Raw genomic sequence first — 8,933 nt, 5'->3', positions numbered from 1 at the left:
TGGGAATATGTGAAATTACACCCCAAAATACATTCTGCTGCTTCTCCTGAGTATGGGGATACCACATGTGTGGGACTTTTTGGGAGCCTAGCCGCGTACGGGACCCCGAAAACCAAGCACCGCCTTCAGGCTTTCTAAGGCCGTAAATTTTTGATTTCACTCTTCACTGCCTATCACAGTTTCGGAGGCCATGGAATGCCCAGGTGGCAAAAAAAAACCCCAAATGACCCCATTTTGGAAAGTAGACACCCCAAGCTATTTGATGAGAGGTATAGTGAGTATTTTGCAGACCTCACTTTTTGTCACAAAGTTTTGAAAATTGAAAAAAAAAAAATTTTTTTCTCGTCTTTCTTTATTTTCAAAAACAAATGAGAGCTGCAAAATACTCACCATGCCTCTCAGCAAATAGCTTGGGGTGTCTACTTTCCAAAATGGGGTCATTTGGGGGGGGGTTTGTGCCACCTGGGCATTCCATGGCCTCCGAAACTGTGATAGGCAGTGAGGAGTAAAATCAAAAATGTACGCCCTTAGAAATCCTGAAGGCAGTGATTGGTTTTCGGGGTCCCGTACGCGGCTAGGCTCCCAAAAAGTCCCACACATGTGGTATCCCCATACTCAGGAGAAGCAGCTAAATGTATTTTGGGGTGCAATTCCACATATGCCCATGGCCTGTGTGAGCAATATATCATTTAGTGACAACTTTGTGCAAAAAAAAAAAAAAAAAAAAAAAAATTTGTCACTTTCCCGCAACTTGTGTCAAAATATAAAACATTCCATGGACTCAACATGCCTCAAAGCAAATAGCTTGGGGTGTCTACTTTCCAAAATGGGGTCATTTGGGGGGGTTTTATGTCATCTGGGCATTTTATGGCCTTCAAAACTGTGATAGGTAGTGAGGAGTAAAATCAAAAATGTACGCCCTTAGAAATCCTGAAGGCAGTGATTGGTTTTCGGGGCCCCGTACGCGGCTAGGCTCCCAAAAAGTCTCTCACATGTGGTATCCCCATACTCAGGAGAAGCAGCTAAATGTATTTTGGGGTGCAATTCCACATATGCCCATGGCCTGTGTGAGCAATATATCATTTAGTGACAACTTTTTGTAATTTTTTTTTTTTTTTTTTTTTTTTGTCATTGTTCAATCACTTGGGACAAAAAAAATGAATATTCAATGGGCTCAACATGCCTCTCAGCAAATTCCTTGGGGTGTCTACTTTCCAAAATGGGGTCATTTGTGGGGGTTTTGTACTGCCCTGCCATTTTAGCACCTCAAGAAACGACATAGGCAGTCATAAATTAAAGGCTGTGTAAATTCCAGAAAATGTACCCTAGTTTGTAGACGCTATAACTTTTGCGCAAACCAATAAATATACACTTATTGACATTTTTTTTACCAAAGACATGTGGCCGAATACATTTTGGCCTAAATGTATGACTAAAATTGAGTTTATTGGATTTTTTTTAGAACAAAAAGTAGAAAATATCATTTTTTTTCAAAATTTTCGGTCTTTTTCCGTGTATAGCGCAAAAAATAAAAACGGCAGAGGTGATCAAATACTATCAAAAGAAAGCTCTATTTGTGGGAAGAAAAGGACGCAAATTTCGTTTGGGTACAGCATTGCATGACCGCGCAATTAGCAGTTAAAGCGACGCAGTGCCGAATTGTAAAAAGTGCTCTGGTCAGGAAGGGGGTAAAACCTTCCGGGGCTGAAGTTTCTTTTCAACGGGAAAGGCCTTTTTCTTATCGGCCGTCCGATCCAAAACGGCCTCTAAACAAAAGATCCCCTGTGAGTGGAATTCCACAGAGTTTAACTTTAGACGCGCTTGCCACGTCTTAAACCATATGGCCCTTCGAGCTGAATTAGTGAGGGCAGAAGACCTTGGACATGCGCACTGATTCCACTGACGCATCCGCAATATACGCTACCCCCTTAAGTAGCATGGGGAAGGAGAACAAAATAGTTTCTTTTGGCATCCCTGCCTCGATATGTGCTTTAATTTGAGTAAGCCAGTATTCCATGTTGCAGGCCACTAGTGCGATTGCCATGGCAGGCTTAAGGTTTCCCTGCGACGAATCCCAGGACTTCAAAAGAGAGTTAATTCTTCTATCCATGGGGTCTGAAAGAACCCCCATATCCTCGAAAGCTAGATCCATGTGCCTGGAAACCTGAGAAAAGGCAGCATCTAGTCTAGGAGCTTTATTCCAGACTAGAGTCTCCTCCTTTGCAAAGGGAAACCTTCGCTTCAAAGCCCTTGAAAAGAAAGGTTTCCTCTCAGGATCTTTCCATTCTTTCTTTATGGCTTCGACCAAGACATCATGGACTGGGAAATTCCTCTTTTTTGTTCCCCTAGACCTTTGTACATCTGGTCATGGAGCGATAATTCCTTCTTTTCCTCCTGTATCCCCAAAGTGGTGTGGATAGCTCCCAAAAGATCCTCCACTTCGTCAAGAGAAATTTTATAGCGAGAGGTTTTTGTGGATTCCCCATCCACCTCCTCTGCATCCGACTCCCCTTGGGAATCTGAAGCGGCGCTGTCTGGCTCCTCCTCAACTTCCTCTCTGGAGCCCCCTGGTCTCTCTACTACCAGAGGGAGTATCCACTGGGCTTGGTGCAACACTCTGCTGCACTGGTGAAGGATTGCTCTGGGTTAGCGGCAACTGAAAGCTAGAAAAGAGTGCTTTAAAGGACTGAAAGGTGCTAGAAAGCTCCTTGACGGATGCAGCCAGATCCGTACTCTGTTCTGCTACGGCCATAGAGCTTCAAATGCTAGCTACCTAACAGGCAGGAAAGAATTGGTGCACTTCCCACAGCGCCCCCCCCGGGCAGAAGAACACGGACCTCCTCAGCTGTCCTCCTTCCCCAAGAGAAGCTGAGGCGCGCCAAACCACAGTTTTAAACAGGTAACAGCAGCTCCCCAGCCTTTACGTGACTGCAAAAGAGTGAGCGAGCGAGATAGAGAGACCCGACTCCCCCTCCTTTTCAGAAAGATTTTGGCTTCAGCCTCTGACTGCTTAGCCACTGCTCCCAAGCAGTGTCTTCCCACCGGAGGAAACACCTGAACTGAGGGGGACTTTGAATATTAATGCACTAAAAACACTATATTGCCCAAATGTTTGATAAATTATAAAAGATGATCTTATGACAAGTACATAGATACCAAAACATGTCACGCTTTAAAATTGCGCACAACCGCTCAGCACCACAAACTACATACATTTTAAAAACCCTTTAAAAGCCTTTACAGGTTACCACTTGATTTACAGAGGAGGTCTACTGCTAAAATTACTGCCCTTGATCTGACGTTCGCGGTCATACCTCACAGGCATGGTGCAATTGCTGTTTACATGTGACATGAGACCGACGCTTGACTTGTCTTTGCGCACGAGGGGACAGGGTGCTTTTTTTTTTAATGAATTTTGCTTTTTTTATTTTTACACTGTTCATTTTTTTTAATCATTTTTATTATCACAGAGAATGTAAATATCCACTATGATAGCAATAGGTAGTGACAGGTACTCAAAAAAAAAAAAAAAAAAATATGGGTCCATTAGGCTCTAGATCTCTCCTCAAAGCATCTGACCACACCAAGATCAGTGTGATAAGATGCTTTCCCAATCGTGCCGTTTATATGCGGCGAAACCAAAGTCATGAAATGCTCGTAGCTTCCGGTTTCTTAGGCCATAGTGATGATTGGAGCTGATCTTCGATCAAATCTATGCTCAACTGGCGGAGCCACTGGCTGCATTATCAGGTTCCCTGGTGGGACAGGAGAGCCCGAGAAAACCAAAAGAAGACGATGGGAGGGCGTTCCCTCCCCTTGCTTGTAAAATCAGTCTAGCCGCTAGGATTTATTTTACATGCAAGCCGACCACTGGCTGAAAAGAACAATACCAAGATGATACCTAAACCTGCAGGCATCATTCTGGTATAACCAAAGTCCAGCAACATACCAGTATGTTGCTGGTACTTGTTGGGTATATAATGTAATGTTCTTTTTTTCATGTAGCCTGTGGGCAAAAAAAAATAAAAAAAAAAAAATAATAGATATTGATCGGTGGGTATGCCCACCATTAGAATACCGCCCTGCATCCACCCACTACTTCTAATGATGGGCATACATGCACCGTTTTTTAATTTTTTAACTGTGGTGGTGAAATCACCTCCTACAGTGCTGGATGCGCTGATTTATGTATCGTGAGAGCAAACACTGTCAAGATAAATAAATCAGTGCTGCAGCTGAATGGCGTACGTGAAAAGAAAATAATGGTTAACAATAAAACACAGTAAAGTATAAAAGAATTACAAACCTGTAAAGCAAACATGATCAAACATAGTAAAAAAAGAGCAGAATAGAGCGAGAACAATAGAGAGAGAATATAGAGGGCGCAATAAAACTATTTTTGGCTTTATTTTATATTTTTTTGTTTTTTGCAACTTTTTTTTTTACACTTTTATTTGTAACCAACGGTTCCAGGCTCGAGTCTCTCAAAATGCAATGGCATCTTTGGAGACCCTGTGAAAGTGGGCCCTAGTCTGTGCAGTGCTGTACCCTACACTAATACTCCACTAGTGAGTGGTAGCGTTCAAAACAATCACCAATGCAAAGACAAGGTTGGCCAGGACAGAAGGGACAATAATAGCGGGTGACACGCCAATATTTGCGTTTCCTACAGCCATATTTTCTTTGGGGTGATCGTTGGTTAGGGGTACCAGGGAGGACTGGAATTTAAGGAAGGATCCAGTTTGTCCTGATGCTTTGTATACATAAGCGTTCAGCAGAGCCAATTGGAATAAGTATAGACACTTTTGTACCAGCGTCTGGCCTTATGGGCAAGTACGGCGCCATCAGCTGGTCGTTGAATTCCACCTCTCCCATATTAAAGTGGGAGGTCCACCCTAAAAAAAAAAAAAAAAAAAAAAAAAAAATTGACTCACCTGAAATGGCTGTTGCTAGGCAGTCTTCCTAATCTGCCTCTTCCTACGTCGCGGTGAGCTTCAGTCTTCTCCTCCCCGCGTTGTCTTCTGGGGAATGGGGCGCGGTGTGTTATGGGTGCTGTGTGTCCCCCACAACACATCGTGTCCCATTCACAAAGCGCTGTGCAACTCGTGCATGCGCAGTAGGAAACGGGCAGTGAAGCCGTAAGGCTCCACTGCCCGTTTCCCTTAGTTAGGATGGTGGTGCCGGGACCCGAGAGCTGAGGGACGGTCGGCCTCGGGCGGCCGAAATCGCAGGCACACAGGACAGGTAAGTGTGCTTATTTAAAGTCAGCAGCTAGCGTTTGTAGCCGCTGACTTTTAAATTTTTATTCCCGGCCGGAACCCCGCTTTAAGGTTGTATTCGTGGACACAGAGGGGTTTCTCCACAACACCAGTCGCCATAGTAATTTAGACTGTCGTATCTAAGTGAAGGGAGGACAGAAAGAAAACATTCCGTGAATCCCTCCACTTCACTGTGAGCAAATTACTACTTCTCAAGCAGGCTTTCTCCCCCAGCCTAAGACAGGAATCTACAAGCCACAGCGATTAGATCACACGGTGCCACATGCGCCAATTCCATGATTAAACAAGCGACTAAAAAGTGGCATGCTCATGTAATTGTCCATGTACAAGTGGTACCCCTTTCCAAATAAGCGTGACACCAAGTCCCACAGTCTTACCAGCGCTCCCCATGTAGTTTGGCCAGTTCTCCAGCTCCATGTGACCATCTTTTTCCTTGTAAACCATAAAACTATATGCAAAGCCTGTTGCCCTGTCACAGAGCTTATACATCTTGACCCCATCTGGCACTCTTGCTGGGAAGATACTGTTTGATTGACAAGCAGCCAGAAAACTTAATCAGGGACTCAACGCAGGCAACTTGATCGGGAGTAAACAAGGCTGAAAACGGTTGATTGAAGGAGGGGCCGAATTTTGTGGAGCAAAAAATCATATTCAGGGTCAACCCAGAGGACAACAGAGTTCATGGTCGTTGAAGTGCATAAAATCGATCTGCTCGTATCTAGCCCTGGTCATGGAGGCAGAGAACACGGGCATATGGCGAATTGGGTCAGTGGACCAATATGACCGTAACTCACATTTTTTTAGTTATGCCCATGAGGAGGGATAGGCCCAGAAAGGTCTTAAATTTGGAGACCGCGATAGGTCTCCATTCTCTAGCAAGGGTCAACTGGAGATTAGCGCCGATGAATTGACCAGCGTACAAATTGCTTTGGTCCACAATAGAACTATAGAGATCTTCTGTGAAAAACAGCGAATAAAAATAAAGTGATGTAAAATCAACTTTCTACCTGAACTCTGGGTTGGTTAGTGAATGGGGGAAGTATGGGTGCTGCAGAAGTGGTGGGCTCCCAATTAGGATTGGCAAATGCAGCAGGAAGGGCAGTATGGGCTCGACGGGCCTGTGTTTGTCTTCTTGGTGGCTGCGGGACACTACATGGGCTAGCCATCGCACCAGCTTGAACTGCACTTATGGGACACGCCACATCACCACGTGATACTGCAGTGCTTGATGTACGACCAGGGTGTACTAGGCCGTGCTTGCCAATTAACCAGAAGGATGAGCGGCACTAGTACTGGCTGTCTGCGCTATACGAGAGCCCTGCGGTTCTTGCACCTCAACAGAAGAACGGGGTCGGGTACGCCTGACCTTAGCAGGGACCACTACTTTGTCATCAGAGCCATCTGTCAGGGTGCCGCTGCCGTCTACTGGATCATATTCTGAGCCCGAATCTGACAGAGGGGCGACTTCGTCACTCACCTGTCATGCTCAGAAACGTGTAGGCCACTTCACTAGTGTACCTTCGATTGGACATTGTGACCCCTAAATTTACTGGTAAAACTAGTGAAACTCACAGGGGGAAAGGGGAAAAAAAAAAAAAAAAAAAAAAAAAAAAAAAAAAAAAGCGCGCACCTGATTGTCAGCGAACTGCTTCAATCACTACCAAAAAAAACGGTTAGCGTTCGCAGGGATCAGGCCTGTCTCTGCCAACATGGCAGTTTTGTAAGTCACAGTAATCGATTGATACTGCACTAGGGTGGGCTGGGTGGAGGGGCTAAATGCAGGTGCTAGCAGGTATCATGGCTGATCCCGCCAACGCTGTGTTTTTGGGAACCCTGAACTACTGGGGATGCAAGTATAGATCTGATCAAAGATATTGATCCGTTCAGACATTATACTACTAAGGGAGGTGTTGTGCGTGGGCATTAGCGCTACTGGCACTAATCTGACGCTGCCTGGGAGGACGCAGACCCTAACTGATGTCACCGCCGGGTAATCAGGCTGTTAAACCTTTATTAGGTAAGGTATGGCGGGTGCCCTGACACTATAAAAAAAAAACAAAAAAAAAAAAAACTAACAAACCAGCGTCACCCACAACACTAATATGGAGATAACTAGTGACAGGGGGTGAAAGGCTTAACTAGGGGGCAATCAGGGGGTTAAAACCTTTATTAGGTTATATATGGGGGTACCTGATGCTATAAAAACCTGACGGAGAAACTAATCAACTGGCTAACTAGCACCACCCATGACACAAATACGGCAATCAGAAAAAAGATTAGTGACACTGAGACAGGGGGTGAAAGGGTTAACTGGGGGGGGGGGCTGATCAAGGGGTTAAACCTTTATTAGGGGAGTACCCTAGACCTACCTGGGCCTACTACTAACTGCCCTAACACTGATTAGAGTCACAAGCGACACCAATGCAGTAATCAATGAAAAACCAGAAAACTGCAAATGGTGACACAGTGACAGGGAGTGAAGGGGTTAACTGGGGGGGATGGCAAGTGTGCCTATGTGTACTGTGTCAGTGTAGTGTTGGTGCAACTCGCTGTAAGACTTCTCTTCTCGCTCTGGAACGAAAAGAATTCCAGAGAGGGAGATGACATCACTTCCCCTCGCTGTGTTTACACTTACAGGCAGGGGGAAGCATTTTCATTCGCCAGAACCCATCAAGTCCAGGCCAGAAATCATTGGCCTGGACCTGAAGACTGATTAATTCTGCAACAAATCTGATCGGAAGGGGCACGCACTCCGGCCCGCTAGCGTCGTACAGGGACGTGGTTTTGCGCACCCGTGCCACTTTGCCCACGTAAATCAGCGTGACCTGGTCGGCAAGTGGTTAAGTGTCAGCAGCTACAGTATTTGTATAGCTGCTGACTTAATTTTGGGGGGGGGGGGGGAGACTGGAGCTCCTCTTTAGGGGCGGGGAAAATTTGTCAGAAAAATGTCAAAAACGCAGCCTAACCACACATTTTTGCAGTTCCCAACTGCAAGTCTAAACAATTCCAAAGGCCTTGTCCATGCGGGGTATACTACAGCAAGGCCATGCTTAGCTGCACAGGGATGCAAGGGTGTTCCGTGCATCCCATTGATGTCAATTTGGACCCTCAAACAGCTGCTCCACTGTCTCCAGTGTGAAAGCCCGAGGGCTTTCACACTGGAGCGGTGCGCTGGCAGGACGTCAGGAAAAGTCTTCTTTGGAGCGGTGAAGGGGCGGTGTGTTTACCTCTCCTCCATCGCTGCTCCCCATCGAAATCAATGGGGCAGCGCTGGGATACCGCCGGCCCAAACGCCACTATTGCGGGCGGTTTTAACCCTCTCGGTAAAAGCGCCCTGCTAGCGGTCGAAATGCACCGCAAATCAGACAGTAAACCGCCGCTAGAAAAAGCGGCGTTTTACTGCCGACGCTATGGGCGGCTCGGTGTGAAAGGGGTCTTAGTGATAAATGAAGACATCCAAAATTTTAGATATATGTGGGTACGTTTGATTTTCGCCATTTTGCAAAAAGGTGCAATTTAAAAATTTACAAATATTTGTTATTTATTAACTCAACACAGGATAAACTTTAAAATTTTGCAGGAATATAGCAGAAAATGTGAAATTGTGTGTTTATCTGCTAATAAGGGTTTTAGTGTATTTTTTTTTTAATATAT

The sequence above is a fragment of the Aquarana catesbeiana genome, linkage group LG03, assembly GCF_042186555.1.
Source record: "Aquarana catesbeiana isolate 2022-GZ linkage group LG03, ASM4218655v1, whole genome shotgun sequence".
In the NCBI taxonomy this organism is placed as follows: Eukaryota; Metazoa; Chordata; class Amphibia; order Anura; family Ranidae; genus Aquarana; species Aquarana catesbeiana.
Note: the sequence above shows the minus strand (reverse complement) of the source record.